This window comes from Triticum urartu, chromosome 1, assembly GCF_003073215.2.
Source record: "Triticum urartu cultivar G1812 chromosome 1, Tu2.1, whole genome shotgun sequence".
Classification (NCBI taxonomy): domain Eukaryota; kingdom Viridiplantae; phylum Streptophyta; class Magnoliopsida; order Poales; family Poaceae; genus Triticum; species Triticum urartu.
In genome coordinates, this window is record NC_053022.1 from 301,706,746 (window position 1) to 301,714,831 (window position 8,086).

Below are 8,086 nucleotides of genomic sequence, written 5' to 3' on the forward strand. Positions count from 1 at the left end.
GTTGCTATTGCTTTCTTCATGACTTATACATGTTCCTATGACTATGAGATTATGTAGCTCCCGTTTACCGGAGGAACACTTTGTGTGCTACCAAACGTCAAAACGTAATTGGGTGATTATAAAGGTGCTCTACAGGTGTCTCCGAAGGTACTTGTTGGGTTGGCGTATTTCGAGATTAGGATTTGTCACTCCGATTGTCGGAGAGGTATCTCTGGGCCCTCTCGGTAATACACATCACTTAAGCCTTGCAAGCATTGCAACTAATGAGTTAGTTGCGGGATGATGTATTACAGAACGAGTAAAGAGACTTGCCGGTAATGAGATTGAACTAGGTATTGAGATATCGACGATCGAATCTCGGGCAAGTAACATACCAATGACAAAGGGAACAACGTATGTTGTTATGCGGTCTGACCGATAAAGATCTTCGTAGAATATGTGGGAGACAATATGAACATCCAGGTTCCGCTATTGGTTATTGACCGAAGACGTGTCTCGGTCATGTCTACATAGTTCTCGAACCCGTAGGGTCCGCACGCTTAACGTTTTGATGACAGTTATATTATGAGTTTATATGTTTTGATGTACCAAAGGTTGTTCGGAGTCCCGGATATGATCACGGACATGACGAGGAGTCTCGAAATGGTCGCGACATGAAGATTGATATATTGGAATCCTATATTTGGATATCGGAAGTGTTCCTGGTAAAATCGGGATTTTACTGGAGTACCGGAGGGGTTACCGAAACCCCCCGGGGGTTAATGGGCCATAGTGGGCCTTAGTGGAGAAGAGGAGAGGCGGCCAGGGCAAGGGCCGCGCACCCCTCCCCCTAGTCCGAATAGGACAAGGAGAGGGCCCCCCTTCCTTCTTCTCCTCCACCTCTTTCCCCTCTTCTCCTAATCCAACAAGGAAAAGGGAGGGAGTCCTACTCCCGGTAGAAGTAGGACTCCTCCTGGCACGCCCCTCCTGGCCGGCCGCACCTCCCCCCTTTCTCCTTTATATATGGGGGCAGGGGGCACCCTAGAGACACAACAGTTGATCGTTTAATCTTTTAGCCGTGTGCGGTGCCCCCCTCCACCATAGTCCACCTCAATAATACTGTAGCGGTGCTTAGGCGAAGCCCTGCGTCGGTAGAACATCATCATCGTCACCACGCCGTCATACTGACGAAACTCTCCCTCAACACTCGGCTGGATCGGAGTTCGAGGGACGTTATCGAGCTGAACGTGTGCTGAACTCGGAGGTGTCGTACATTCAGTACTTGATCGGTCGGATCGTGAAGACGTATGACTACATCAACCGCGTTGTGCTAACGCTTCCGCTTTCGGTCTACGAGGGTACGTGGACAATACTCTCCCCTCTCGTTGTTGTGCATCACCATGATCTTGCGTGTGCGTAGGAATTTTTTTGAAATTACTACGTTCCCCAACAGTGGCATCCGAGCCTGGTTTTATGCGTTGATGTAATATGCACGAGTAGAACACAAGTGAGTTGTGGGCGATATAAGTCATACTGCTTACCAGCATGTCACACTTTGGTTCGGCAGTATTGTTGGATGAAGCGGCCCGGACCGACATTACGCGTACGCTTACGCGAGACTGGTTTTACCGTCGTGCTATGCACACAGGTGACTAGCGGGTGTCAATTTCTCCAACTTTAGTTGAGCCGAGTGTGGCTATGCCCGGTCCTTGAGAAGGTTAAAACAACACTAACTTGACGAACTATCGTTGTGGTCATGATGCGTAGGTAAGAACGGTTCTTACTCAGCCCATAGCAGCCACGTAAAACTTGCAACTACAAAGTAGAGGACGTCTAACTTGTTTTTGTAGGGCATGTTGTGATGTGATATGGTCAATACATGATGAGATATAAGTTGTTGTATGAGATGATCATGTTCTGTTGAAGTTATCGGCAACTAGCAAAAGCCTTATGGTTTTCTTTCTATTGCATAAGATGCAAGTGCCAAATAATTGCTTTACTTTATCGCTATGCGATAGCAATAGTTGCAAGAGCAGTAGTTGGCAAGACGACCATGTGACGACACATTGATATAGATCAAGATGATGGAGATCATGGTGTCATGCCGGTGATGATGGAGATCATGACGATGCTTTGGAGATAGAGATCAAAGGCACAAGATGATGATGGCCATATCATGTCACATATTTTGATTGCATGTGATGTTTATATTTTATACATCTTACTTTGCTTAGTTATGACGGTAGCATTATAAGATGATCTCTCACTAAATTTCAAGATAAAAATGTTCTCCCTGAGTATGCACCGTTGCCAAAGTTCGTCGTGCCCAGACACCACGTGATGATCGGGTGTGATAAGCTCTACGTCCATCTACAACGGGTGCAAGCCAGTTTTTGCACACGCAGAATACTCAGGTTAAACTTGACCAGCCTAGCATATGCAGATATGGCCTCGTAACACTGGAGACCGAAAGGTCGAGCGTGAATCATATAGTAGATATGATCAACATAGTGATGTTCACCATTGAAAACTACTCCATCTCACGTGATGTTCGGTTATGGTTTAGTTGATTTGGATCACGTGATCACTTAGATGATTAGAGGGATGTCTATCTAAGTGGGAGTTCTTAAGTAATTTGATTAATTGAACTTTAATTTATCATGAACATAGTCCTGGTAGTATTAGCATATCTATGTTGTAGATCAATAGCTCGCGTTTAGCTCCCTTGTTTTATTTTTGATATGTTCCTAGAGAAAACTAAGTTTAAAGATGTTAGTGGCAATGATGCGGATTGGATACGTGATCTGAGGATTATCCTCATTGATGCACAGAAGAATTATGTCCTTGATGCACCTCTAGGTGACAGACCTATTGCAGGAGCACATGTAGACGTTATGAATGTTTAGCTAGCTCAGTATGATGACTACTTGATAGTTTAGTGCACCATGCTTAATAGCTTAGAATCGGGACTTCAACGACGTTTTGAACATCATGGATCATATGAGATGTTCCAGGAGTTGAAGTTAATATTTCAAGCAAATACCCGAGTTGAGAGATATGAAGTCTCCAACAAGTTCTATAGCTAAAAGATGGAGGAGAATAGCTCAAGCAATGAGCTTGTGCTCAGATTGTCTGGGTACTACAATCACTTGAATCAAGTGGGAGTTAATCTTCCAGATAAAATAGTGATTGACAGAATTCTCTAGTCACCATCACCAAGTTAGTAGAACTTCGTGATGAACTATAGTATGCAAGGGATGACGAAAACGATTCCCGAGCTTTTCATGATGATGAAGTCGATGAAGGTAGAAATCAAGAAAGAGCATCAAGTGTTGATGATTAACAAGACCACTAGTTTCAAGAAAAGGGCAAGGGAAAGAAAGGGAACTTCAAGAAGAACGACAAGCAAGTTGCTGCTCAAGTGAAGAAGCCCAAGTCAAGACCTAAGCCTGAGACTAAGTGCTTCTACTGCAAAGGGACTGGTCAATGGAAGCGGGACTGCCCCAAATATTTGGCGGATAAGAAGGATGGCAAAGTGAACAATGCTATATTTGATATACATGTTATTGATGTGTACTTTACTAGTGTTTATAGTAACCCCTCGGTATTTGATACTGGTTCAGTTGCTAAGAGTAGTAACTCGAAACGGGAGTTGCAGAATGAACAAAGACTAGTTAAGGGAGAAGTGACGATGTTTATTGGAAGTGGTTCCAAGATTGATATGATCATCATCGCACACTCCCTATACTTTCGGGATTAGTGTTAAACCTAAATAAATGTTATTTGGTGTTTGCGTTGAGCATGAATATGATTTGATCATGTTTATTGCAATACGGTTATTCATTTACGTTAGAGAATAATTGTTGTTCTGTTTACATGAATAAAACCTTCTATGGTCATACACCCAATGAAAATGGTTCGTTGGATCTCGATCATAGTGATACACATATTCATAATATTGAAGCCAAAAGATGCAAAGTTAATAATGATAGTGCAACTTATTTGTGGCACTGCCGTTTAGGTCATATTGGTGTAAAGCGCATGAAGAAACTCCATGCTGATGGGCTTTTGGAATCACTTGATTATGAATCATTTTGATGCTTGCGAACCATGCCTCATGGGCAATATGACTAAGACTCTATTCTCCGGAACAATGGAGCAAGCAACTGACTTATTGGATATAATACATACTGATGTATGAGGTCCGATGAGTGTTGAGGCTCGCGGCGGGTATCGTTATTTTCTGACCTTCATAGATGATTTGAGCATATATGGGTATATCTATTTGAAGAAACATAAGTCTGAAACATTTGAAAAGTTCAAAATATTTCAGAGTGAAGTGGAAAATCATTGTAACAAGAAAATAAAGTTTCTACAATCTGATCGTAGAGGCGAATATTTAAGTTACGAGTTAGGTCTTCAATTAAAACAATGTGGAATAGTTTCACAAACTCATGCCACCTGGAACACCACATCGTAATGGTGTGTTCGAACGTCATAACCGTACTTTATTTGATATAGTGCAATCTATGATGTCTCTTACCAAATTACCACTATCGTTTTGGGGTTATGCATTAGAGACAGCTGCATTCACATTAAAAAGGGCACCATCTAAATCCGTTGAGACGACACCGTATGAACTGTGGTTTAGCAAGAAACCTAAGCTGTCATTTCTTAAAGTTTGGGGTTGCGATGCTTATGTGAAAAAGTTTCATCTTGATAAGCTCAAACCCAAGTCGGAGAAGTGCGTCATCATAGGATACCCAAAAGTAACTGTTGGGTACACCTTCTATCACAGATCCGAAGGCAAGATATTCGTTGCTAAATATGGATCCTTTCTAGAGAAGGAGTTTCTCTCGAAAGAAGTGAGTGGGAGGAAAGTAGAACTTGATAAGGTAATTGTACCTTCTCCCAAATTGGAAAGTAGTTCATCACTGAAATCAGTTCAAGTGATGCTTACACCAATTAGTGAGGAAGTTAATGATGATGATCATGAAGCTTCGGATCAAGTTACTATCAAACCTCGTAGGTCAACCAGAGTATGTTCCGCACCAGAGTGGTACGGTAATCCTATTCTGGAGTTCATCTTACTTGACCATGACAAACCTATGAACTATGAGGAAGCGATGATGAGCCCAGATTCCTTGAAATGGCTTGAGGCCATGAAATCTAAGATGGGATCCATGTATGAGAACAGAGTGTGGACTTTGATTGACTTGCCTGATGATTGGCAAGCCATAGAAAATAAATGGATCTTCAAGAGGAAGACAGACACTGATATTAGTGTTACTTTCTACAAAGCTAGACTTGTCGAAAAAGGTTTTTGACAAAGTTCAAGGTGTTGATGATGAGATTTTCTCACTTGTAGCGATGCTTAAGTCTGTCTGAATCATGTTAGCAAATTGCCGCATTTTATGAAATCTGGCAAATGGATAAACAAAACCGCATTCCTTAAAGGATTTATTAAAGAAAGAGTTGTATATGATGCAACCAGAAGGTTTTTTCAATCCTAAAGGTGCTAACAAAATATGCAAGCTCCAGCGATCCATCTATGGACTGGTGCAAGCATCTAGGAGTTGGAATATACGCTTTCATAAGTTGATCAAAGCATATAGTTTTATACAGACTTGCGGTGAAGCCTGTATTTACAAGAAAGTGAGTGGGAGCACTACAAAATGTCTGATAAGTATATGTGAATGACATATTGTTGATCGGAAATAATGTAGAATTATTCTGCAAAGCATAAAGGAGTGTTTGAAAGGAGTTTTTCAAAGAAAGACCTCGGTGAAGCTTCTTACATATTGAGCACCAAGATCTATAGAGATAGATCAAGACGCTTGATAAGTTTTTTCAATGAGTACATACCTTGACAATATTTTGAAGTAGTTCAAAATGGAACAGTCAAAGAAAGAGTTCTTGCCTATGTTACAAGGTGTGAAAAATTGAGTAAGACTCAAAGCCCGACCACGGCAGAAGATAGAAAGAGAATGAAAGTCATTCCCTATGCCTCAGCCATAGGTTCTATAAAGTATGCCATGCTGTGTACTAGATCTATTGTATACCCTACACTATTTTTGGCAAGGGAGTACAATAGTGATCTAGGAGTAGATCACCGGACAACGGTCAAAATTATCCTTAGTGGAATAAGGATATGTTTCTCGATTATGGAGGTGACAAAAGCTTCGTCGTAAAGAGTTACGTCGATTCAAGCTTTGACACTGATCTGGATGACTCTAAGTCTCGATCTAGATACATATTGAAAGTGGGAGCAATTAGCTAGAGTAGCTCTGTGCAGAGCATTGTTGACATAGAAATTTGTAAAATGCATGCGGATCTGAATGTGGCAGACCCGTAGACTAAACTTCTCTCACAAGCAAAACATGATCACACCTTAGTACTCTTTGGGTGTTAATCACATAGCGATGTGAACTAGATTATTGACTCTAGTAAACCCTTTGGGTGTTGGTCACATGACGATGTGAACTATGGGTGTTAATCACATGGTGATGTGGACTATTGGTGTTAAATCACATGGCGATGTGAACTAGATTATTGACTCTAGTGCAAGTGGGAGACTAAGGAAATATGCCCTAGAGGCAATAATAAAGTTATTATTTATTTCCTTATTTCATGATAAATGTTTATTATTCATGCTAGAATTGTATTAACCAGAAACATAATACATGTGTGAATACATAGACAAACATAGTGTCACTAGTATGCCTCTACTTGACTAGCTCGTTAATCAAAGATGGTTAAGTTTCCTAACCATAGACATGAGTTGTCATTTGATTAACAGGATCACATCATTAGGAGAATGATGTGATTGACTTGACCCATTCTGTTAGCTTAGCACTTGATCGTTTAGTTTGCTGCTATTGCTTTCTTCATGACTTATACATGTTCCTATGACTATGAGATTATGCAGCTCCCGTTTACCAGAGGAACACTTTGTGTGCTACCAAACGTCACAATGTAACTGGGTGATTATAAAGGTGCTCTACAGGTGTCTCTGAAGGTACTTGTTGGGTTGGCGTATTTCGAGATTAGGATTTGTCACTCCGATTGTCGGAGAGGTATCTCTGGGCCCTCTCGGTAATACACATCACTTAAGCCTTGCATGCATTGCAACTAATGAGTTAGTTGCGGGATGATGTATTACAAAATGAGTAAAGAGACTTGCCGGCAACGAGATTGAACTAGTTATTGAGATACCGACGATCGAATCTCGGGCAAGTAACATACCGATGACAAAGGGAACAACGTATGTTGTTATGCGGTCTGACCGATAAAGATCTTCGTAGAATATGTGGGAGCCAACATGAGCATCCAGGTTCTGCTATTGGTTATTGACCGGAGACGTGTCTCGGTCATGTCTACATAGTTCTCGAACCCGTAGGGTCCGCACGCTTAACGTGTCGATGACAGTTATATTGTGAGTTTATATGTTTTGATGCACCGAAGGTTGTTCGGAGTCCTGGATATGATCACGGACATGACGAGGAGTCTCGAAATGGTCGAGACATGAAGATTGATATATTGGAAGCCCTTATTTGGATATCGGAAGTGTTCCGGGGGAAATCGGGATTTTACCGGAGTACCGGAGGGGTTACCGGAACCCCCCGGGGGTTAATGGCCCATAGTGGGTGAGGGAGTCCTGGATTAGGGGGTGTCCGGATGGCCAAACTATACCTTCAGCCGGACTCCTGGACTATGAAGATACAAGATTGAAGACTTCGTCCCGTGTCTGGAAGGGACTTTCCTTGGCGTGGAAGGCAAGCTTGGCGATACGGATATGTAGATCTCCTACCATTGTAACCGACTTTGTGTAACCCTAACCCTCTCCGGTGTCTATATAAACTGGAGGGTTTTAGTCCGTAGGACAACATATAGAACAACAATCATACCATAGACTAGCTTCTAGGGTTTAGCCTCTCCGATCTCGTGGTAGATCTACTCTTGTACTACCCATATCATCAATATTAATCAAGCAGGATGTAGGGTTTTACTTCCATCAAGAGGGCCTGAACCTGGGTAAAAACTTCGTGTCCCTTGCCTCCTATTACCATCCAGCCTAGACGCACAGTTCGGGACCCCCTACCCGAGA